At 42.9% G+C, this 23,617-nt stretch overlaps 1 protein-coding gene across 1 annotated transcript in view; it reads left to right on the top strand.

Moving 5' to 3' along the window:
• The window catches only part of GNAS (GNAS complex locus), a 161,783-nt gene that overhangs the window by 875 nt on the left and 137,291 nt on the right, over positions 1 to 23,617 (top strand). The gene's annotated exons all lie outside the window — the stretch shown is intronic.

Here is a 23,617-nt window from a genome sequence, read left to right as displayed (position 1 = left end):
GTTTCTCCGTGTGCCTTCGTTTTTTATTTTGCTGTTGCCCGCCCCACCTCCCAAAACACACACGCTGGGCAAGTTTCAGCCTCTACAACCGAGGGCTCGTTTAATTCCTCGCTGCCTCGCGCTCCCACGCGCTACAGCACCCGCTTACTGCGTGGCACCTTATCTCTGCGCAGGGCTGCCCGGCCGGAGATGCTCCGGCACTGGGCTCCCATCCTGAGGGAAGCCCCTTGGAAAGACAACCTTCCCTTTATCCGCTTGCGTTGCGCCATGTCTGAGCGCGTACGGTACGTGACCCCAACGCCAACGGGCGTAGAAAGTCATGTGTTGGCCTTCAGGTAAGCCAAAGGGGCTTGGAAATGTTTTTTTGCCCCCCCCCCCCCCCCCCAGCACAGTGCAGGTGGAGCACAGATTATCCTGCACAAGTGGATTGCTCAATTCTGAACATCTTGGAAGAATAGGGAATATTTTCAAATGTCTGCAAGTAACTCAAGAGCCTCCTATCCCCTGAGGTGTGTGTGGTACCGCATGTGATAAATAGCAAGATTTGGCCCTGAACTTTGCGGTATGTGTTTGTAGCCTGTAATTGAGGACCTGAACTTTAAGGAGCTTTAGAAGACAATATTGGACGTAGTTTTCTGACTCTTAGTGGTAAAAGTTTTTATTCTAGAAGTACAGCTTTTTTTGATGTGGTTGTAGCTATACTGATGTAAGTCTGTTCATAAAGGTGTACTTTCTTCTTGTGGAGAAGGAGGTTGCGCAACCCCTGTGTAAAGACTAAAGCTTGTATGCTGCGACTGTATTGGTAAGAAATCACACCTCTAACCGACGTGGCTTTCCTTTCAAGCACAGGCAACACCATAGGTATTTTACAGTTCGGGGTTGGTTTTGGTTTGTTTTTTTAACATATTCCGAGGTTTTTCTGTAGTGAACAAGTCCTTGAAGAAGGAGCTGTGAGAATTGTTTTTTCTTTGTAGATGAAATAATCAGGGAGAAAAAAAACCCCCAAACAGTAGGACTAATTTTGATGTTAATCTGCAAGCCTTTATATGACTTAAAGGCTATCTGATAGGCTTCTGTATTTGCAGTAGGCAATATTTCAGTTGCTTGTCTTTTAATATTGCTTCTAACATGTTGTGCCACCAAACTGGTTTTTGCAGAAATGACATTAAACATTGAGTGGGTTAAACAACTTATCTTAGCAATTTGAAATCATCTATGGTGAAGCCAACAGAGAGAGCATTCTTTGTCGAAGTACTGATTTATAAATCTGATGGATATGAGTCAGTGTTATGCTGGCAGTGTTTTATTATATTTCAGCCTGGACTTGAATAGCAGGAAGTCACTTTTTGGCCCTCTTGTAAATCTTGGGATGCCTAAGAGACCCATTTCCCTGCTCCTTGCGCAGGGACTGTCAGTTTTCCAGTTAGCTTCCTTCCCTTGCTGCTTCTCCCCTGCATCCCGCTCTCACTGTTAACTTTGTGAATTTTCTATTTCTAAACTGGAATACGAAGTTTGGGGTACATTTGGTTACACTTTATGTACATCTGCAGGTGTCTGCTGAGTGTCTCTGTGCTGAGACTTTGCCTAGATGCCTGTGGATTGCACATGCAAATAGCGCAGGACAGTAATATTGAATGAGGGGGGGCAGGAGCGTCTAGCTGGGATTTAAAGCTGCAGCTGAATCTTCTTCCAAGAAATGGAGTTAGGATGGCAGGGAGGGGGAGGACGGAAGAAGTACAGAGCCAGGGATGTGTCCTCGCTTGGGGTTGAAGGCTCAATGGCAAAAGCTGCAGTAGGTACTCATGGTTTCTTACTTGTGCTTCCAGCTTTTTAGGCTGATGTGCTCCTGCAGGAGCATATCGCTGACGTGGATAGCAAAGGAAAACACAGGTGGACGCTCTTTCTTTGAGCATAATAGAATTTTAAATGAAAACTGCACTGATGCTTCAGGTCTGGTCGGTCCCCAAAACTAAATATTTTTAACGTATGGCTGTGTTAGCTCATATGCTTTCAAGGGCTGCAAAGTTGTACTGCAAATCTAGAGTGTTTCCTCCTATCGTGTGCTCGGCTGTTCAGAATACAGGGAGTGCACTAAGTCACAGGTATCTGTGCCTGCATATGTTTTGATGTTGTAGTGTGTATATAACATACATTACAGCTGTAAGCTCTAGTCTGTTACTTGGGGTATTACTCAGATTAGTGCTCTTTAGCACAGCTGATACTTATGTTCCCATGTTGCAGTTCCTTTTTTGGAAGGAGAAGTTCCTCACTTTATCCGAGTGCTCAGGGATGTGCAGTGCATGGGTGTAGTTACTCAGTGGACATCTGTATGTCATGTTAATTCATTTTAGGTCTTTTTCATCATTTTTTCAGTCCTTTTTCATCACCGCAGGTGTGTGAGGTAAATTCCCGATTCCTGAAACCTCTCTTTGTTTCAGTAGAGCAAAGATCTTATATCTGCTCTATTTTTGAAGCAATAATCTGACTTTGTACTTGGAGTAGTTTTTTGCTTCGTGCATTTTCCTTTCACAAAAACAGTCAGGTGTAATCTCATTGGATTATGTTTAGTGTACTGTACAAGTCACAACTTCAAGATTACAGTCATTGTTATGTTGGCAACATAGTGTGAGTTCAGGGTTACTACTGGGTATTGGAGGGTGATTTTTTTCAGTGCATGGGGTGGTTTTTTGCTTGAGAACAATCCTGGCTCTAAAACTGAAAGTGTGTGCTTATGGAGGAAAGGATTTTAAACTTTGCCATAAAACAATTCCATTCTGTGCATGCTTTCTCACTGGTGACAGTAATGTGGGTCTTCCTCTATCTTTTTTTAAGACTTTAAAGTATAATTCAACTTCACTTATGTTTTTTATCTTATGACAAGTATATGGAAACAAGAATTGTACTCCTGTCTGAGGGATTTTAATGCTTTTGATAAGTTAGTATTTTGCAACAAAAACCCACCCTGTCTGAAACTGTCGCTCAGCTCTCCTGGTGTATGTGTTGCTTTACCATGACCTTCCTTCTCTTCTGTGATCTGGTTTGCTGTAAGAGAGTGAACTTGGGCTGGTCTCGTCTTGGTGCTTTGCCAATCTTTGTGTACTTAAGTTTTTTTTCACTCTCTCGGGCTGAACTCTTACCTGTGTGAAAAATACTTGTAGCTTATTCCCATATTGAAAAGGAAATGTGGATATCAGTATACCAGTATAGATATATGCATTTGTCACCTTAGGTATTTATATTAAACTACAATATATTAAATAATGGCCATTCCAAATCTTACCTACATCAGTGCTTAAGTAAAAATGTTTCTAACAGAAATATTTATATTGGTACAAATATGAATATAGGGCATGCAAATTTGAAGTTTTTATAGGGGGAATATATTATACAGGAAGAAAAACATACTTTAAAAAGCTAGGAAATATCAGCATGAAGACTAACCACAGTCACCCTCTCTGTGCGTATGCTGCATGGTAAGCCCCTCCATACCATATAATTAAAGACTGTCTTGTATGGTTTACATTGTATTTTTTTTCCACAGGGCTGGTACTTCATTCAGGGCACAAGATGGATGTTGTGCAGTGAATGAGCAGCTATTCAATATTCTTATCCTCCTCATACAATGTGTCACCCTGTGCCCTATTTATGACACACCATCCATACCCTGTACTGAATAAAGAACTGTTGAACTCCTCATGGGCTTTTCTGTAGTACTGATCGCTGCAGGGACTGAATGCTTCATAAATGTCAGTGCGCGGCACTGCTGTGAAATGAGGTGGTATCGTTCTCCTTCCTTCATAGATGCTGAAGAGGGAAATGCCACCACAGACTAAAGCTAAAATTGTCTGAAGCTACCACTGACTTTAAATGCCCGGTCTTTGCCTAACGCTAATTTTTCCGTAGTACTCAACTTTTTTTTTTTTAGTAACGCTTCATGTGTTTAGAGCATGGACCTCATGGTTGTGAACACTCAGCGCTTTTGTAACACGAGCTTTAGATGCTCTGAAGTGCAACCCAGGGAGCGAGAAGCACAGATGGGTGCCTGCTATGGAAGCTGCGTGCTGCTCGGTCGGCCACGGCAGCTCTGCAGCAGAACGAAGCCGGTCTGGTTCTCCAGGGCAGCATTTAATGGCAAATCCCACAAGATATCCTTTCTCTTGTTGTGATTCCCTGTCTTGTTCGCTTACAGTGAGGTGGTTGTCCTGACACTGCTTCTCTCGGGGATCAGGCAGCTGGGGAGGGGAAGATACGCGGTTATAAAGATAGGCATGTGTTCAAGCACTTGACGAAATTCCATCTCACAGGAGCTTGTCCTTGTTGACAATAGTTGCATTCACTTACAACCGATTTGTTTTTTGTGCCCCATGCATTGCGAGCTAGAAGAGGGGGCATACACCCTGCAAAAAAGCAGGAGAGAATTAGAGGAGTGTGTAAAGGATGTACAGAACAGAATAGATTAAAAATGTAGAGGGAACCTTTATCCTGTTGCTTCCTAATTCTTGAGAACAAGAGTTTTGACACTAAACATCTTATACCGAGTCAGTATTTAGTTTCCCCTTTAAGAAAAGCAGGAATAGGAAAAAACAAAAAAATCCTGCGTTCAGTCCTAGGGGAAGTTTGCGATGCGAGTATCTTGTAACAGGGGGGCTCTGCTGAACAACCTGCCCCCTGTGCACTGCGATAGCAGCTGGCAGGGCAGCAGTACGCGGTTGTTCTCCAAATGGACTGTCATTAGTGGTGAAGGAATTACAATATTTTCCAATAGGGTTCCCAGTAATTACCAGATACTACAAGAACACTTGGACATGGGAATCTCTGTGGTTTCCATTTGCCCAGTACTTTCCAGCACAGATATGACGATCCTGCTGTGGACACCAGGAGGTGGTATGCTAATTATAGGTCTTTCTTTATGATGAAGAGCCTCTGCAAGACGAGTCCTATCCGGTTCCCACTGCTGTATACAAAATGTGCTTTATGGCATAGACTGCTGCCTGTTCAGTTGGTAAACAGAGATCTTCTGGGTCTGGAGCTTGTTAACCCTGAAAAAAATACCTGAAAATCTTTGCAAACTTTAACAAGGCTTTACCCAGTATGCAAGCAACGCTGGCTCCAGGACCTGTGATGTGATTTGGTGAATATTCGCTGAACCTCAGAGTGATGTAGCGTGTTCAGCACTAGCACCTCTATGCTTTAGATCACGTAGTAACATAGTTTCTCTCCTGCTACCGTTTTAAAATTTCATAGAAAGGAGACAGGCAAGCTACTCATAATTCCCTGTTTTTTTCTTTGTTTTGGGTGGTGTGGTTTGTTGGGTGTGGTGTGGGGTCTTGGGGGTTTTTTGGTTTTTGTTTTTTTGGTCGTTTTTGGTCGTTTTTTTTTTTTTTTTTCCTCAAGAGCTCCTGACTGTGACTCTTTCCTTGTACCACCTCCATACAAACAAACAAAAAATCATTAGCCTCAGGCAGACACATGGCGTGGAGAGCTTCAGCCAGCATGTTTGAAGTTTGGCAAAGTTATTGCTTCAGACAGGATCTGGCAACGGAAGGTGTCAGGAAACCTACAGCAGCACTGCTATAAAAGTGTTACGATGAAGGTCTGCTAATGGATGGCGTACTGTATTGATGCTAGGATGATGTTCTCTGTATAGAAATCCAAACTGCAAAATAATTACTTTCACAGTTACAGCTAATGCTGAAGGGATGCTCTGTGCATACATAAGCACGGATTTTTGTGGGAAGGGAGTGAGGAGTCTGGGGGATCCCCTGATCCCTAGGACCAACCACAGCTGTGCAGACACACAGCACCATAGATGTACATAATCTCTCCCCTTCCCCAGCATATATGCAATCTCTGTGTTAGTGGTAATCTGTATTTTTACTCATTAAATGCTTGGTGGGGTAAAGATCATCATCCATCATTCTAGACAGGCCACATTCATGTGTAGCCACGGGCCTAATTTCAGAGTTATTGGAGACTTTTTTTCAAAGCTAAAACTCCACCCCAGCAATGCTCTCTTTTTGACTATTGTTTTTTAGCTGTTTATTCCATCTCTGTTATTCTGAAGGAAGGTGGCAGCTTTTCCTTTCCACCTGTTGAAAGGATGGCGGTGGCACCTACTGGCATCTCAAGTAGCGACTGAAACCACCATGTTTCTTGCCTGAAAGAAGACTCGCCTAGCACACAAGTTGACTGAAGTCAGAAGTTTGTTATTAGGGCAGCTGAGTCCTGTGAAGTTGTTTTTTGGGAATGGGAAGAGGGTTTTCAGGTGTGAATGTGTGGCCTGACTTTAAAGGGAAATGCAAACTTGTGAAAATCTCTATTTATACCCTCTATTTATAGTTACAAAGAGGTTACCTGCTGAGCAAGATATCAATTAAATGGTGGTGTTTAGGTCTCACCTGTGCTGTTTTATTTTCAACTAGTGGCTGGCTTGGTAGGCTCAAACTGCTGCTGGTTTAGGTGTAACAGGTCTGGCAGAAGCTTGTTGTCCTGTTGCTAGGTCAGCATCATCTGTTTCCAGAGCAGACAAAATGTCTTGATTGCTTCTGTGCAACTGCTGGCTCCTTTCTGCACTGGGACATCTTAAATTGAACTGTCTCCTGTGCAAGGGTTTCTCTAGACCTGGCAGTGTCATGGTTGGGAATAGCTGATGGAATGGACCAGCAGTGAAGAAATGGGAGAGAGGAGGACTGGGTGCTTCTTAAAAGAAAAAATTCTTTGGAAATAAATAAAAGAAAATTAAGGAACAGGAAAAGAAGAGAGAGGAGACCCAAGCACCATAAAGTTATTTATAGTCCAAACTTTACTGCTGTAATAAAGTACAAGCAAACTCCTTCTGTCTGATTCATGAGGCACTTGTGAAGTTTTTGGAGCTGCCTACAAAAATGTCGTTCAAATTCTCTCTGGTTTCTCAACATTTACCTCCAATGTGTGTGCTGAAGGTGTGTTCGTGTTCTTGTATGCTGCCTTAAAGAGGTGTGTGGGGCAGGACTGGCAGGTGCCTGAAGGTAGAATATCTGGACTAGAGAAATTTTGTTTTCTTCTCTCAGGTTGGGTGAAACCCCTGCAGTCAGGGTTAGGGAAGTAGCCTCCAGCTATGACCACTCTGGTTTCCATACCTGATGTCTACCCATTTTTCTTCTGTTAGAAGAATCTAGTAAGTCCCTATTAACCCTTGTTCTTTATATGGCTTCCTTGGGAAGGAGGGATGAGAAATTTCTCTTTTGAGTTTGTAGAATGCCGTCCCATCTTGACTTTAAATATACACTACGCTGTCATGGTCAGGCATGTAATTATTCCAGCAAAAATTTCCATGCAGAACTAGAAGGGTTTGTGTGCATGTTAGCCCGTTAGTCTGCCAGTAACACTGCTGAAACGACGTGACTGATGTTTTAATTTTTAACACTCTTGAGTGTTATTACTGAAAGCATTTGTACTAGCTGGTGGTTTGGTCAGGTTCTCCTTCTTTGGTGTTTCCTGTAACCTCAAGAGATTTTTTGGAAGTCAGTGAATATTTTTGCCCTGTGCAGGTGGAGGGCTTAGACCCTTTGAGTGTTTGTCATAAAGAACTACTTGCTGCTTTGACATATTGTTCATCAGAGTTGGACCTTATACTAGGAGAGAGATACTGGTCTATCCATCCTGGCTACAGCATTTCAGTCTAAAGGGTGGGCTTCATGCAATTTGCATGAGCTAATCCCCATTGCTTGATGCCTAGGTGAGCTTTTTACATGGAAATGTGAGCCACCTTTGCATAAAATTTTGGTGCCTTTCCAGTGTTGTCTGCCCTTGAACAGCCTCCTGCAGACAATACCTTGGCTTCTGGAGATCCACTTGTGCACAGGCGTCTAGCTGAAAAGTGTGTTAGCCAGAAATCCTAGCTTTATAAAAACCTGTACTGTCAGAAAAAAGGGATTAATAGTCATCCCAACAGAAATGTGAGTAGTTTCCTTATGGCCCTTTTGTGTGCTATGGATACCCACACATCTCCATAAGGTGTGCTCACGTTCATTGAGGAAGAACCTTGAAGAGTGCAGTTAGTTCTAATTAGATGCAGTTCTTTCCTGGCTCCCTTAAATTTGGGAGTGTACTTATTCACAAATATGCATGATTTCATTGAATTTCCTTCTAATTGCTGTAACTTAAAAATGGCAAGAAAAAAACTTGGCAATTCCCTGAAGTGAGAACAACTCGGATACTTGTCATAAGAAGGCCTGGTTACCAGGCGTATAAATCCATGATGTTTTAGATATTCAGATCTGAAGCATGTGTCTCAAGAAGGGAATTTGAACTCCATGACTTACTCTCATTGTTGCCCTGGTCAGTGAAGCATTTGAGGAACAAGCCACTGTATGCTTTATAAATAGCTCACTGAAGTTTTCTTTATTTCCTCTAACTTGTTCCCTCTGCAAAGAAAATCCACAGTATCTGTGTCTGAGCAGCATTCTGTAAGATTTGCATGTCACTAAAAGGAAAAAAAAGTTGATGAATACTCTCTGCATTGAGGAATGTGGGGTGGGCAGGGAGGCAGAGGGTGTTAAACAGTTGTCAGAAAGTTGCTACTATTTATTTTGCCCAGTGAAGGAACTGGATGCTGAGGAGGATGGGTTGGTTCCTAACAAGGAATAAGATGCAGTTTTACAATCTACAGTCTTGCTATGTTGAGCCACTTCTGTCTCTGCTGTAGTGTGTTGGAAGGGGTGGGGGAGTGCTGAAATTCCTAGGAAAACCCGGTTAAATTCTGATTCTAAATTGGAGAAAGAGTTGGGGGGGTTTCCTCCAACTGAAGGACTATTCCTTCACCTTTTTCCCATCCTAAGCACAATTAAATCTTCTTGCAAGGAGGGATTTCCATAGAGAAATCATAGACAACACACTAACCAAACCAGCCCGGTGCCTCCCGTCCCCTGGTACGTGTCCGTCCCATAAGGCTGAGCTTGGCACTAGGCTGTCAATGTATTCGGCACTATTTTCAGAAACCAAATCCACACGCTCCTACCCCAGCGCAGCTTCACACAGGTTTATTTGTGCATAGCAATGCTGCCGCGACTTCGTGACTTTGACCTCAAGGAAGTATATCAGGTTCAGTGGAAAAACAAATTAACAGAGGGCCCTACCCCTCACCCATCCCATGTGTGTGCCCTGCATGGGGATGGCATTTATCACAGCGCCAGTGGGAAAATGCTGTGGGAGCTGCTCGTGAAAATGTCCCCTGCAACTTTCCCTGTGAACTGAAGGTGATTTATGTGTTAGGTGGAATTCTGCCAACGTGACTGGAAAAGTGTTTTTATGTGGATTTTCATGGAAGAGGCTTTCATTTTAAAGCACGATTTCAGATGTGATGGGAGAGCTTTCTGAGCCCTGGCTGGATCTTCCTGCCCTGGGCTGTCCTGTGCAGTGCTGTGATCCCAGCCCCACCGAGCAGCTCTCACATCTGTGCCTACCGCAGGCTTCCTCTGCATTAAGTTATAGGAACAGTAACCCCAAATAAGTTGCTTTTAAAATCTAATGCTTGCATTTTGGGAGCATTCATCTGATTCTGAAGTTCGGTGATGTCTTGACCAAGTGCTGTTACTGACCGCTGCAGAGCAGGTTGCATTGCAGAGGAGCTTGTAAAGCGTATGCTGCTCCCTTGGCCCATTCAACACTGGCTATGGGGCAGTCAGGGCAGCCAGAAACGTGACCCTGAACTATAAATTGTTCCTGTCATGTTGCAGAGATGTTAGATTTCCCTGATATACTGAAACAATTAAGATCATGGTCTTGCTACTGGTGAACGTGTGTTGTGTGCCAGCGTGTGCAGGAACCAAAGGCTGGTGGAAGGGATTCTCCAGGCTCCAGCTCCATGGTTTGTAAGAAAGTTGTGAAGCTTATCATCATGGACTAGTTGGCACATGTTTGTGGAGAGCCCATCTCTGTTTTCTCATCATTGCAAATCAAAGTAACCTCAGAACTACACTTTTACTGTTCTTCTAAGTGTCCTTTCTCTTTTTGTCAAGGCAAAAAATAGCAGAATACCCCAGGGATTAGGATGTCTTCTTTACTCCTGGTGAAAGCGAAGGGGCTCCACCTTCACCTCCATCTTCCTTCACATGATGAAAGGAGTTGTGAGGCAGTGCAACAGCTGGGCTCATGCCTGTCGGTTGAGTAAGTGAGGAGTAGGTACAGGCTTAGTTTCAGTGTACAGGTGAGTGCCCTAACTGATGCCTGTGCTACATCTGCTCCCTTGGGTGGCATTCAGAGAGCACAGTTGCCACCTCCGAGGAAAACAGTGTAGGGTTACTCTGAGCTTTTCATCCTGCCTCACACTGCAGGAGACAAGTTTCAGGCATTAAAGCAAGGCGACTGCTTTAGTCCTTTCTAACTCTTTAATTTTGTTTATGGCAGTTTGACTGGGACGCCAACAACTGCGCAATCCCGTCACTTACTTTCCCAGAGTTCATGAGCTCTGTTGGCTTCTTGGTGGAGATAGCAAACTGCTTTGAGTCCACATAGCCTGGAGCACAGACAGCCCATAGTGGAAACCAGCAGCTGTCTGTCTTGGTTGTCTGTCCCCAAACTATTACAGAGCATGACTGCTCAGTGGTGGTGCCTGGAGAGGGGCTCCGGTCCCCTGGGGCACGCAGGGTGCAAAGCTTGGACTGTGCCTGACTGGCAGCTCCGATGGGGAGATGCTGCTGCAGAAATGAGGGGTGGAGAAAAAAAACCAAACCCAACCGCTTTACAGGGTTTGTCCTTCTTGTTCTCGGCGACATCCTCATCATGCGTTACACCACAACCTCTTCCTCTTCCCTTCCCCACCCCTGACAAACAAAATTTTTAGTTTGTGGGTTGTATTTGTTTGGTTTTGCATTTTTCCTGGTTGTTTTTTATGCTGAAAATCTCAAGATCGCTGGTTAGCTGGGAGGTTTTCTGGAGCATTGGGGGATTTGTGGGACTGGGACTTTACAAGGGGAGGAAACGGAGACACTGAGGAGAAGGGCATGCTATTGTAACCTGAAGATCTGCATTCAGATTTTGTTTTTTATAAATACCAGTGAAAACCATCTGCTTGGAAGAAACATACTGCATAAAACACTCTCTTGATGCTTTCCTTGCCTTATCTCCACACAGGAAATTCACAATTTGATAGACCCGATTTTTCTGTGTTGATTAAAAACATATAACAATACCTTTTAGACTGTAAAAGCTGAAAGATATTTTCTCCTCTAAGCCTGATTCCTTAGCACTACTTGTGCTCTCATTTCTCTCTGCTTCTGTGAAGCTTAATCTCTTGTCTGTAGCATTTTGTGGTTTTAGGTGGTGAGTGATGCAGGACTCAATTTGCCGATATTTCAGAAGAGTATGTCTTTGTTTAAAAACACTTCAAATATTCACAAGGAAAATACTCCTTATCTGTTTTTCCCCCAAACAAAAACTGAGATAAAATTTGAGTGGATAGTCCTTAAACATGCATATCCAAAAGTGCCATGCGCACTGCTATTGGAAAGTCGGAAGCAATTTGCAAAGGCCTGTTTGATTAGCAAATAGATGAAATGGGTGAAATGTCATTCTTGGCCTTTGGATCAAACCAGGAGTTTCAGTCTTGCAAACTCCACGGAGGTCAGTCCTGGTGATTTCAGTGGGATTATTCACACGAGCGAGGGCAGTGTCAGCCGTCCCCTCTCGGAGCCAGTGGGAACAGCGAGTCACCTGTGTGCTGCCGTCCCGTCGGCAAGGGGACAGCACTCTGTCCCCTGGACAAAGTAACGGTGACACACCGTGAAATCGCGTGTAATCCACTTCAGTACAGAACCAGCCAATTTAGCCCGATTATCACTATCGGGCCCGAATTGGAGTTTTACTGTATGAAGGAGTTTAAGAAAACGCTATTTGAAACTTTTTCTGCCATCAAATAGTTGTGTTAGGTTTGAGAATCTGTTGCTCCTAGTAGAGGTCTAAGCAAAAACTAAATACTGCAAAGATATTTACCATTCAGGCTTATTTTGGGAGGGGGATGAGGAAAGGCCTGATAAGTTATGTACTTGACCGCATGTAGTTAAAAATATTATTTGGAATATAAACTTCCTTGTCTGAAGACCAGCTTTATGCATGAAGTCAAAAAGCACAAAAAGCAGTTCTCCTCCTGGCCTCCATAAGTATACCTTAATGCTGCTGAATCCTGGAAATTATGCAGGGCATGCTTTTTAAATGTTGATTTTGACTTCTTGCCTGGGACCAAGTGTAAAGTCTTTCCAAGGAAATACTTAGAAGACTTGCAATGAAACCCAAAAGCTGCTGCCAAACCGTAGTTTTTAGAAAGGGAGTAGGGGGCAATCCAGACTGTTAAAAACTTCCAGTTGTTTGTAATTAAATCCACTTCTTCTGTGCACAATAAACATATACTTAGAAAAAGATCATTTTACATAATACTTATGTGGTTTACTGCTGCTCTTCAGCTGCTAAAAATCAAGCAGTAGGTCTGCTATTTTAGTCTGGAAAGGTTACTGGAAGCTGGGAAGCCAGGACTCATGCAGCTGTGCCACCGCAGTGGCACGTATCCATGTATCCAGTGGTGATACGCAAATCAAGCGAGGGAATCCTTTTCTCATCGTGAACCATCTTTCCCGCCTCTAACTAGTTGAAGTTTGTTTTGGATTGACAGGGATGGGAATGAAGAGGAGATAAAAATATCCCGTCCACACATCCCTCCTCGCCAGCAGCAGCACCACTCATGGCTTCGGTGGAAGCGATGGGTTTGCAGGAACTTCTTATCATGCTGCTTGCTTCTTTGAGGGCTGGCAGGAGACTGGACCGCTAAATCCTCACGGCTCTCCCCACCCTGAGGTTGGTCTGCCACAGTTCATTCAAGATCGTTTCAAGTCCACTGCCGTCCTTCATCTGGAGGATGGGATGTGCAGGATGGAAACACCAGCAGCTCTTCCTGACAGCTGCTCCACTTCCCAGCCGGCATTCAGGAGATGCCCCTGGGGCTGAAGCAACTGGTAGGTCTGTCAGAAAGCCCAACAGAGGTAACACCTTGCTAGGGAACAAAGAGGCCAAAGCTTGAGTGAGATTTTGTACCCCCTTGTGCAGAGAAGGGATGCCACCAGGTTGGGGAGTGTGATGGATTCATGATGTCTCTGCTTATGTCTTGGAGGAGGGAGTCATTTGGGCTCCAGAGGAGTCCGTCTCTTGTCAGTACTGCAGTCACCTCCGGTTTTGTTGTTATCATTGCTTAATGTCAAAGATCAAATTCTGTTTGTGTACATACATGTTTGTTATGGCCACAAAAGTACCGTCACAGCTTTCAGTGTAGGCACCTTGATTTTTGCCAAGCAAAGTGCCCAAAAGATCTCTGATGTTCAGTTAATGAAGTTGCTTATAAACCCAGATCTTCTCCCTTTGTTCTTTATATGCTGTTTGCTGCGTGCACAGACATGTAGCCCTAACCAGGAGATTGAATGAGAGCAGAAGGCTGCTCCCACCAATGATGGACAAAAACTTTCAGAGTCCTGCCCAGTGCGTGTGACTGTCCTGGCTTAGACCTCTTGCAGGTGGAAGGGACAGCCTGAGTGTGAGTTTATCCAGGAGGTAAATTTTATATTTACCCTTGGCAAGGGAGTAAGTTTTTTCTAGGATGGCATGAAGGAATTGTCAGTAGTTACTAGGCAGGTTGCAGGAGCCTTTGGTTGCTGGTAAAGAATAGACGCAAGGCATGGAAAGAGCAGAGAGGAGCAGCTGAGAGGTATTATCTAATGAGTGACATAAGAAAAACCATGAAGCCTTGCAGAGCAGATTTGTTAGGATTTGAGATGCAAATCCCTGTTGCTTGCTGAGATTATCCCCCAGCATATGGCAGGGAATGTAACAGAGATGTAGAATTAGCTGCTAATGATCTGGACACCTCTTGAAAACAGATGTTTGTAGTCCTGTATAACTGCGTGCTGTTTAATTCTGCTGAAATCTGGATTACTCAACAACAGGCTTGGCATGGTGTTCAAATGCTTGGTATCTTCATTTCCCACTGATCTCCCCCCAGTAGATTGCCTCTTTCTTAGGAATACCGCTGGAGTAATTTTATGTGAAATTGGAATTGAGAATTCGGGAAATCACAGCCAATGTGGTGACAGCAGACAGCATTAGGCAAGAGCCAGAGAGGCGGCATGGGGAGCTGTGGTCATCTCTTCAGGCAGCCCAGTACGTCTCTGTTGCACCATGGCACGACCCTGCTACTGTTACTTGAGGATGGGTGGTATTTGTTTGTGGCTTCTTTAGAGGATGACTTACTGATAGATCTCTATGGCTAATGATGCTGCAGTTAAGGAGAAATTTGCTCCTGGGTTTAGGTGCGAATGGCCTGGTTTTTGGAGGCAAAGGTGTATCATTAGTGATGCGTGTTTGTTTCTTAGCTGATGCCTGGCTGATCCACGTGCATATGTGACAGCGTATTGTCACGTCTTGCTTTGCCTGTGGAGGAGTGCTGGAGATTTGAGCAAGCCATATATGAATGGAGGACTTTATCCTTATGCCTACTTTAATACCAAAGTATAATTGAGATTTTTGTGTGCAACATCAGAAAATTCAACACCATTCTGACAGGAAGATTTTCTGTCAGTTTTTACCAAGCCTTTGTTAAAGGCTATTTTGTTGGTCCTTATTAAAACCTTTAAGCGTTGTCAGCTTGAGCATCCACCCATAAGCCACGGATGCTGAACTCCATGTCCCCATTCACAGGTTACAGGCTGGCTGAATGAAGTGAGCAGCGTATTGTGCTGGAGAGAAGAGAGGGGGGGAAGCTGCCTCTGCTCTCGCCACCCCTGACAGTTCCTGCTTCCCCAGGTTGTCCTCCCTGGGGCTGTCGGCTGGGGTGGTCACCAGCTTGCTTGCCCACATGTCCTCAGCATGCCACTGGGAACATGGGGCTTGAGTTTTCTGAGTTATCTCATCTTGCTTTTAACAAATGCCCTATCAGAACCTCTTTTTCTACAGCTGCTTCTCTCTGGACTCTCAGTTTGTTTTAGAGCGGTTTCATTCAGAGCCTGCTCCGTTCCCTCCTGCTGTCATCAGTACAAAACTGGCACCTAGTGAACTTCTTGTCACTGCTGGGTTTTCTGTTGTCCTTTCTGTCATTGTCTTACCTCAGAACTAACTCAGCTAAAGGGGATAAGCGCCTAATTTCCTTTCTGATGCCTGTACCTCAGGTCCTTTGCATCTCGCTCAGCTGTTTCCTAATCATGGAGATTGCCAAATTCACTGGTACCTCTCTTGCTTCCATGAAGTTTTCTTGGTAACTCTGTCTTCCACCACACGTGCCCAGGGCTGACCAAGACTCGACACTGCTGCATGGGCAACTGCCTAATGCAAAACCCCCTTTGTTTGATGTTTCCCATCAGGTAGTTTTGGTATGCCCTTACTCAACCCAACTTTGAGCTGTTGTTCCTAAATACCTGACTCGTCCTCTCCATTGTTTAAGGCACTGAAGTTTCTAACGCAGGGATGTAGTTTCCCCTAGGTTCTCTTTGGGGTCTCTACATTTACTTAAGCCTTACTTAAGCAATCTGCTCTGATAATGCTCTCACTATGCTTATATTTCTTCATGTTCAAAACAATGCTTCCTAAGGTCTCTTAATTTACTTACCTCAATTTGCATTATTGGAAGACATCCTCCTGGAGTTGGAAGCCTTTACTGTTCACAGGAGAAAAAAGTTTGTTAGCTCTCTGTTCACTTCATCTTTTTTCCATCCCTTTCTTCATGTTAAACTTCCTTCTGGACTTACATCTTTTACAGTAAAAGCAAGACCTTAACCTCAGCCTTTCTTTGTAAGTTAGATTATTTTGACCTGGTGTTATCTTTGTTACAAAGCTTCACACACTGCAGTACAATAATATTTTTCTTGTGGTGCAAAGAACAGCACTGCAGACGCTGTTTCAGATGGGGTCATTTTTTCTCTAAATTATCAACTGTCTTAATAGATATTTTCTGTGGCTTCCAAACTATGCTGTATTGCTTGAACAAAAATGTAATTCCACTGAGAGGTTTCAAGCCCAACTTCTGGGCTTCCAGAAACAATTTTTAAAAAATTTATTTGCACAGTCAAAACAAGTTTGCATTTTGAAGCTGCATCTTTAGAATCAGATTAAAAATATCAATATTCTCTGGTATATTTTTCTCACAGAACACAGTTTTCATGCAGGCTTATTTATTAATGTTTATTAATTAAGGGTTAAACTATGGCAAATGTGTCTTGAAACAACTGAAATATTTCTTTGCATCAAGAGCAGAAAGCCCAGTTCTCTGCCACTGGAGAAACTACACTCACAAGGTTTCACCTCAGACTGGTTAATTTTCTGTCATTTTAAAATAATCATTTGAGAATGCAGTTTTAATTTGGACAACTTGCTTCCAAGTCCAACAGAGTCATTTATTCACTTGAAACTTCCTTGGAAGGGTGAAGAGGACTCTCTTATACAAACCAGCCATGCTGCAGACTAGCAAGCAAACTCCTTTGGGGTGGTTGCTTTAGCAAGATATGAGTGGACCCTCAGGGGCATTTGCTTAAGTTCTCTTTTGTCACAGACAAACATGAAAAATGCAGTAAATCATGAAAAATCCACCAGAACTTACTACAGGCCTTAGGATCACAGGCACCTTCTTACAAATTTAAAGCACTATGGACAAAAAAATAAATCAAGGAGCCTCAAAAACTTAAGAGTTTCTGAGAACAGCTAGGGAGGTGATCAAGGGACTTCAGCCCCCTGCAATAGCAGGGAAGTTGGTAGATGAAATGTGAAAGAGGGCTAAACGGAAAAGTTGAGAACAAGAAACAGTTTTGGTTTTGGTTTTTAATAAAAAACCCCAACACCTAAGCACCTTTGATAAAGACAAGTTGTGTAGTTCCATATAATCCTAAACCTAAATTTTTTAACAGTTGCAGCAGATCTAACTTGGTAATTGTCTTTGGGGAATGAGGAGTTCATCCATGTGACCCTGGAAAATGTTAGAGGACACCCCTGGAGGTTTGTTCAGAATGGAAAGCATTCAGTAACCTGACAGGCATATGGCCTGTGGGTCTTTTTTACGTGCTTAACACCAAGGAAGGCTGCCCCTTAAAGAACCTGGAGGCTCTGGGAACCCCGCACAGGGTAAGGATACAGTTCTCAGTACAGATGCTTTTGCCAGAGTGAGTGGCAAGAACAATATCAGACTGGCATACTGAAAAACCACAAATGTTGGTGATTGCAAGAAAAGTAAGACTTGGTCTTGTGCCACTGGTAGTCAGTACAGTGCTTAGATGTAGCTACTTTGTGGTGGTGTTTGTTGTTTGGGTTTTTTTTAATCCCCAGGCTTCAAATAATCTTTATTATAATAAAGCTTATTTATTATTAATTTACAACAATTTTATACAAATGAGTTATTTTTGTTATATTTGCTATTTGGTAATCCACATAATGGCGAAACTTTATTATGACTGCTAGAAAGCTCTTATTTAGTTTTCAGGATATCAATTTCTAAGTAGCTGGATTTAATTTATTCCAGAGAAATTCTAAAATTTTTGAATGTTTATTCACCTAACATCATTGACATGGTCAATAGCTAACTATTAAACTTAAACCTGTGCTGTTTCTAAGTCTTTTAAGATTGCAGGATCTGTCTACTGCTTTTGAGATGGAGAGTTTGCAGTTCAGTCCCATATTCTTGTAGCTCTGCATCCATCCTGGCACATCTGTCCTGAGCTGTCAGTGCACTCAGGCATTCCCTCTACTAGGCAGGATTTGTTTAATGCCAAAGCCAGAAGGACTGTTCCAATTTTTTACAATTTCATCAAGTGAAAGGCCCTGAACCGAATTCAAGCCTTGCCCCACAGCATCGCAATGTCTGTGCTTTCAAGGATGGGCAGCTATTGCCCAGTTCGTGATTCACACGCTACGTTTTGGTGAATAGCCTGGTACAGGGTAGCGTGCTCCAGCTCGAGAATGATGACAGCAAAAGGCGCTGGGCAAGACCTGATTCTGAGCAAGAATAGCTCTTTGTGTTTGTGCACTCGCAGTTGAGCACGTTTTGTGTTGGTGTACAGAAATCGCTCATCATTTCACACTGGAGGCCCGTGAGATGCTGTTGGAGCTATTGTGTTTCAGGAGAAAAAGTGGGATTTTTGTGTAGCCAAAGTGCTAAAGCTGTGGCTCTGGGGTGGGAAGGATCCCTGCCAGCTCCCCAGGGGAACAGAGCTGGGAGTGCATGAATTTCTTAGGTCTGTGTGGGCAGTTTGGTTCGGTTGAGCTTTCCTGTGAAGATGTTGCAAGAAGAGTGCGTCTTGGTCATTAGGAATTTGTCCGTGTTGCATTATTAGATGAGATTTCTGTTTACTTTTTCACTTTATCCTCCACCTGCATCCCACTGTGCGTAAAGAAAATCTTGCTTCTGTCACTTGGGAAGCAGCAGTTTTCCAGCACTTCCCAAAATTCCCTCCAGAAAGGGATTATGTCACATCTGACCCAGATGCTTATGGAAAACAAAGTGTCTCAGCACAGTGGGTTCTGGGAGACACTCTCACACAGAGGAGCCGATCACCGCGGTGGGGATAGTGTTGGGGGAAGAGGGCTTTTCCTTGGGTTACCTCAAGTAACAGCCAAATACTTAGGTTTTAATTAGTCAGGGAGAGCCAAATGCTGACTGGCCCTATTTCCAAGCTGGACCTTTCCATTTCTCAAGTGGGAGTGGTGTTCTTGGACCTCTAAAACCTCCAATATATCTTCTCCTCCTGTTCTTTGATTAAGGATGTGTTTGTTGACACTTCAGTGGGTTGTGGCTTTAATGACAGCAGCCCTTGTGTCAACCAAGACAGAGCTTCTTGCTGTTGGTAGTTCCTGGCTTTGTCTTTGCTTCCTAGATGTGGTCTGATAGAGGTTGTAATGATCATGTAAGTTGTAAGTGGGAATAATTCTCAGTACCAGAGTTAACTGAGGTTTTTTTGTTTCTCCAGCTGTCCCCTGTCCCTATCTGTGGACCAGACAGATGGACAAGGACAATGCTATGCAGATCTTTTTCTCAGGTGCTTCTTTTAATAGTTTGCCTGCAAGAAGCAGATGCGTAGGATGAAACAGAAGGCTCCTACTTCTTCAATAAGTGTCTAAAAAGTTCGTTCTGGACATATTTTAAGATAACTTCTCAATGGAAAATAACTGACTGAACCTACCATGGTAGTATTTCCAGTGAACTAAGTGTGGTATAAAGTTCACATTTACATTTCTTTTTATAGCTCAGAGGGTCTCATCTTAAAGGGGTTTTAATAGGTGCCAAATGTTCTCGATATCTGTCAAGGTCAATTATAGATGAGTTGGGTTTTGTTGGGTTTTTTTGGTGTTTTTTTTTTTTTTTTTTTGCAAAGAGCAGGAGACATGAAGCATCTTATTGGAATTGTTCCTAGAAGGTTTGAACTTAGCAGATGTATGAGGTTTTCGTATGTCTTGGTAAAATGCTAAGTCTGAAGCTCAGCAAATTACTATGCTGGCAGTTAACAGAAGATTCCAGCTATGCTGGTTCGGCAGGAAAAGATATGAGATTGAAAGATTTCCAGGCCTGCCAAATGGAGATCTCTTGGTAGGTAACTGATCCCAGGGAGCAGCTCGGCTGTCTGTCTGTCTGCCATCTCAAGTCCCATTGAGCCCTCTTGAGGGCTTCAGCAAGCCAAAACTCAAGGGTAAACTGTGCTCCTCTGGTTTCCAGCTATGAACACGGAGATCAATATCATGTCACAACTAGAACTGTTAAAATTGGACATGCACTGTTTGTTATTACTTATTTTTAAAGCTTAACTCTTAGTCTTAACTAATCACAGAACACTATAGAAGAAAGGATTCATTCATCTGCAGATAAAGTACTGAGTTACTTTGTGCTCTGTTCTTTGTTTTCTTATCTTTTCTTGACAAATGTGGATTTTAGGGCATCTTTCTTTGACTGCTTTCCCTTTATGAACTTTGTCCCTGCCTTTTTATACTTGCAGATGATTTTTGACATATAAGCAATAGTCCTTACGTTAATGCTTTTTTATAGGACTGATGCTGTAGTTGGCTCTGACCTTTGGCAAAACAGTCCGTATACTTTAGGATGTGTTGTCAAGCACACCTGCTTTATGATATTTCTGCTTTCTCAAAATTCAAGTCAGGCATTTTGTGAAACACTGACAAGGACGTTTTTAAATATTGAATTCTTAAGGACACAGACAACTGTTGAATGAAATGATGGGGAAATACAGTGCTGCAGGAATATTCTAAAAAGTTGTGAAAGTTCTTTTCAGTCTTCACTGTTTCCCTTTACTCTTTCTCTGTTAAGCAGCCAGTATTAATCAGAAGTTCAAATGTCAAATTGTCAGTTTTCTCCCCCCCAATATATTTTTTTGAGACACCCATGTAATTAATAAACTACTATAATGAAAAATATTGAGCATACTGCTCAAAACTGAGAAACAGAACAAAATATGAAGTCCTGTGATAAAAAAGGCTGTTACCAAATGCAGTGTTGCATTGGCAGAACTTTTGAACAGAGGGTTTTCTCAGGCTGGCAAGTTGTAACTTCAGTCAAAAGATTGTTTTTCTTCCAGCCTGTTTCAGATCGGAGCAGGAAAAGAATGGGGGACTAGTTATATTAATTCAGAAAAAGCTGAAACATTACCATAGCTCATGGAGAACATAGGTGTCTGTGACCCGACACTGGAGGTAGGTGTGCACTTAGGGTAGAATCTGAAGAAAATGATCACTGATATGGGTGGATCTTGGATCTGGCACTGAACATCCCAAACTGGACATCAGGGTCCTGCAGGACCTGGCTCCTGCAAGAAGGAAGGTGGGAAGGATGCGGTGGAGGATGTAGCAGGTGGAAGGTGCAGGAGGGATGTGGGTTTATTTGTGAGGAACAAGCAGCCTTTGCAGGGAGGATGCTATTAAAGACCAGGGAAAATGGAGCAAAACAGTGTCATCAGTCTGCCCATAAAGGACTACAGAAACTCATGAATCTCCCTTAAGAGAAAGTGGTGTTTGCATCTTCATCCCCAGTTTTGTTTTGTTTTTTTAGTTCCATGAACAGATATGATTTCTTACACCTTCTCATTTTACCCAGAGCAAATAAATTATACTGGAAAAAAAATTCTGAATTAAACTGTTTTCTTGTCCTCCTTCCACTTTATCGCTTTGTGCAAGTATTTGAAAGGATAACTAGGTGCTAACCTTGAATGTTAAATGTTAGTCCTAACTTCTGCTCATTGTTTACCAAAATAGTAGGGCCACTGTGTAACAGCAATAGTATAAGTAAGTGTCAACACGGGTTACTGATATATTAACAGAAGACGTTAATTCATAATAAAACTAAGTAGAGGTTTTTAGGGTGAGTTAAACTTATTGCAGCAGCGCCCTCAAGTGCTGCGACACTTTAAAGGTCTGATGGTGTCTCTCCCACAGGACACTGGGGGGTTTATTTGCTGGGGCTTGATTCGTTAGCATGTTCAGCCCAGTAAGAGCATATAAATTATTTTGGTGTAATTTTGAGTGCTTACACAAATCCGTGAGACTATTTAAATTAATAATAGCATGAAGGGAACTGTGCTGGTTTTGGAGTTTCTTTTTTAATTGCTTGGTGGTAAGGAAGGTGGTGTCAGGACCAGTTTGGTTGGAAATTATGGTAGAAGGAGTCCTGGGCAGAGGAGTTTTCAGGTCAGTGATGGGCCAGGTCCCACAGGATGCCAATTTGTAGCTTGCCGGCATGCTCAGTGCAGGCAGAGCCCAGTGCATAGCTTTATAAACTGTTCTTCAGCTTCCGTGGCCCTTTCTTAGTTTAGGCTGTGGAGATAATGGAGCAGAATCTTCTCTGGTGTGACTCATTACCTTAATGAGAATTTGTCTGGATTTAGACATGGTATTCATTTGGTACTGAGATAACCATGTCTGGTAGGCTGTGGACCAGTATACTATTTGTAATGGTATAAACAGTATGGACATAACTATGGCAGTATAAAGCAACTGTGGTCTGCTAGAGGTGTTACACCATCCTAAACATACCAGCATCATTACAGTTGTGCAAGGAGCCAGTAGCCCCTGGACTTGCTGGACTGCAGTTTTGCCAGCAGAATTCCAGCTCTCCTTGAGGCAGCAGCTGGAGGGAGCCCAGGTTACAAGCCTGCTCTTCAACTTCTGAGCAATAAAGCCACAGCCACTTCCAAAATTGCAGCATCTATTTTAGCTGTCTGACAAAGCTGGCACTGTGATTTCCTCCATTCTCTAGAATTCCCTTCTGTTAAGCTCTCTACCTCTTGTCTCCCAGCACGTATGATCAAAGCAGGTCAAGTCATCTTTGTTCAAAAGCAGAATTGCCAAGTGATACCGGTGTGTCTGGAGAAGTGAATTTAGCCTGAGAGAATGATTCCATGGGGATAATACAGGTAATTATTAGGTGCTATCATTGTATCCTCAAAATGAACTTTTGAGGCATTGCTGAGAGCAGAAGGCATCACTTACAACACTCCCTGTGTAAAAATAACGCCCTTTCCTTCTAATTCTTAAGGAGTATTTTTGTAAAGGTACTTCAAAGTCTCTATTTTATATTCATTGCATATACTATTCAAATGTGTATTTTATAGTGTCCTTTTGTGTGGGTTTCTCTGGATCCAGAGGGAATAGCAATTGCAATAGCGATAGCAATCTGTGGAATGAAGAATTGCAACATTTGGGCCATACCCGCTCTTAATATTTGAGTCTTGAATGAGTATTTCTAGAGTAAAACAGGAAGAAAATAAGAGGTCAGAGGGAAGATAATTTAGAAATCATTCAATTGTTTGACTTATGAGAAAAATAAAATAGTGACACATCTTTAAAATAAACAGATATAAAGGTCAACGGCCGTCTGGAGATACAGTAGCCCAGCAGCACTTGGGCTTTTTTTTGGCCACTTAAGGAAGTTTTGAAGCCTTTGGCCTAAGTGCTGCTCTCTGCTACACATGTGGAGTTTCACATAACTCCTTCATTAGGTGACCTCAGGCTGGTTTTGATTTGCACAAATTAAAAATGACTGCTTTTCTTTCGCTGGAAGTTTTACCACTCTGGAGCAGTGCTGTGAAGAGTTGCTTACTTGATTCAGTCCCTGTTACAGCTGCCTTGGTGCTCCCTGGTGCAGGCTGGAGGAAGATGCTCGTAATTATTACAGGTACATCCCTCTCCAGGTGAGACATCCAGCAGACTCCTGAAGTATTTTGGACCAAAACACAAGGGCAGTGTGTGAAATACTGCATGTTACATGTCTGTAGGCAGGCATAAAAGATGGTGAGCTTTGTATTCATGGGAAAGCTGTTATCTCTTAATTGTCTCTTTCTCCCCAGCATAATTCATTTTTTCAGTGTAGAGGACTTATCTACATATACAACTTCATTTCTGTTTTATCAGATTCTAATCCATTTAAGGAGCAAGTCGACTCCATTGCAGAAGGAATTATCCCAGAATAAATATGGCCTCCTACAAAGCCAGGTTTTTTGCTGCTATCACACCCAGTTTGGTTCATGGCGACCTGTTTGTCTCTGTACCCTGCCTGTTTGTCTCTGTACCCTGCACAGCTCTGGGATTTTTTCTCCCTGGATGTCTGTCCCTCTGCCACTTG

The sequence above is a fragment of the Haliaeetus albicilla genome, chromosome 2, assembly GCF_947461875.1.
Source record: "Haliaeetus albicilla chromosome 2, bHalAlb1.1, whole genome shotgun sequence".
Taxonomy (NCBI): Eukaryota; Metazoa; Chordata; class Aves; order Accipitriformes; family Accipitridae; genus Haliaeetus; species Haliaeetus albicilla.
Note: the sequence above shows the minus strand (reverse complement) of the source record. Positions and strands in the feature narration are given on the sequence as shown.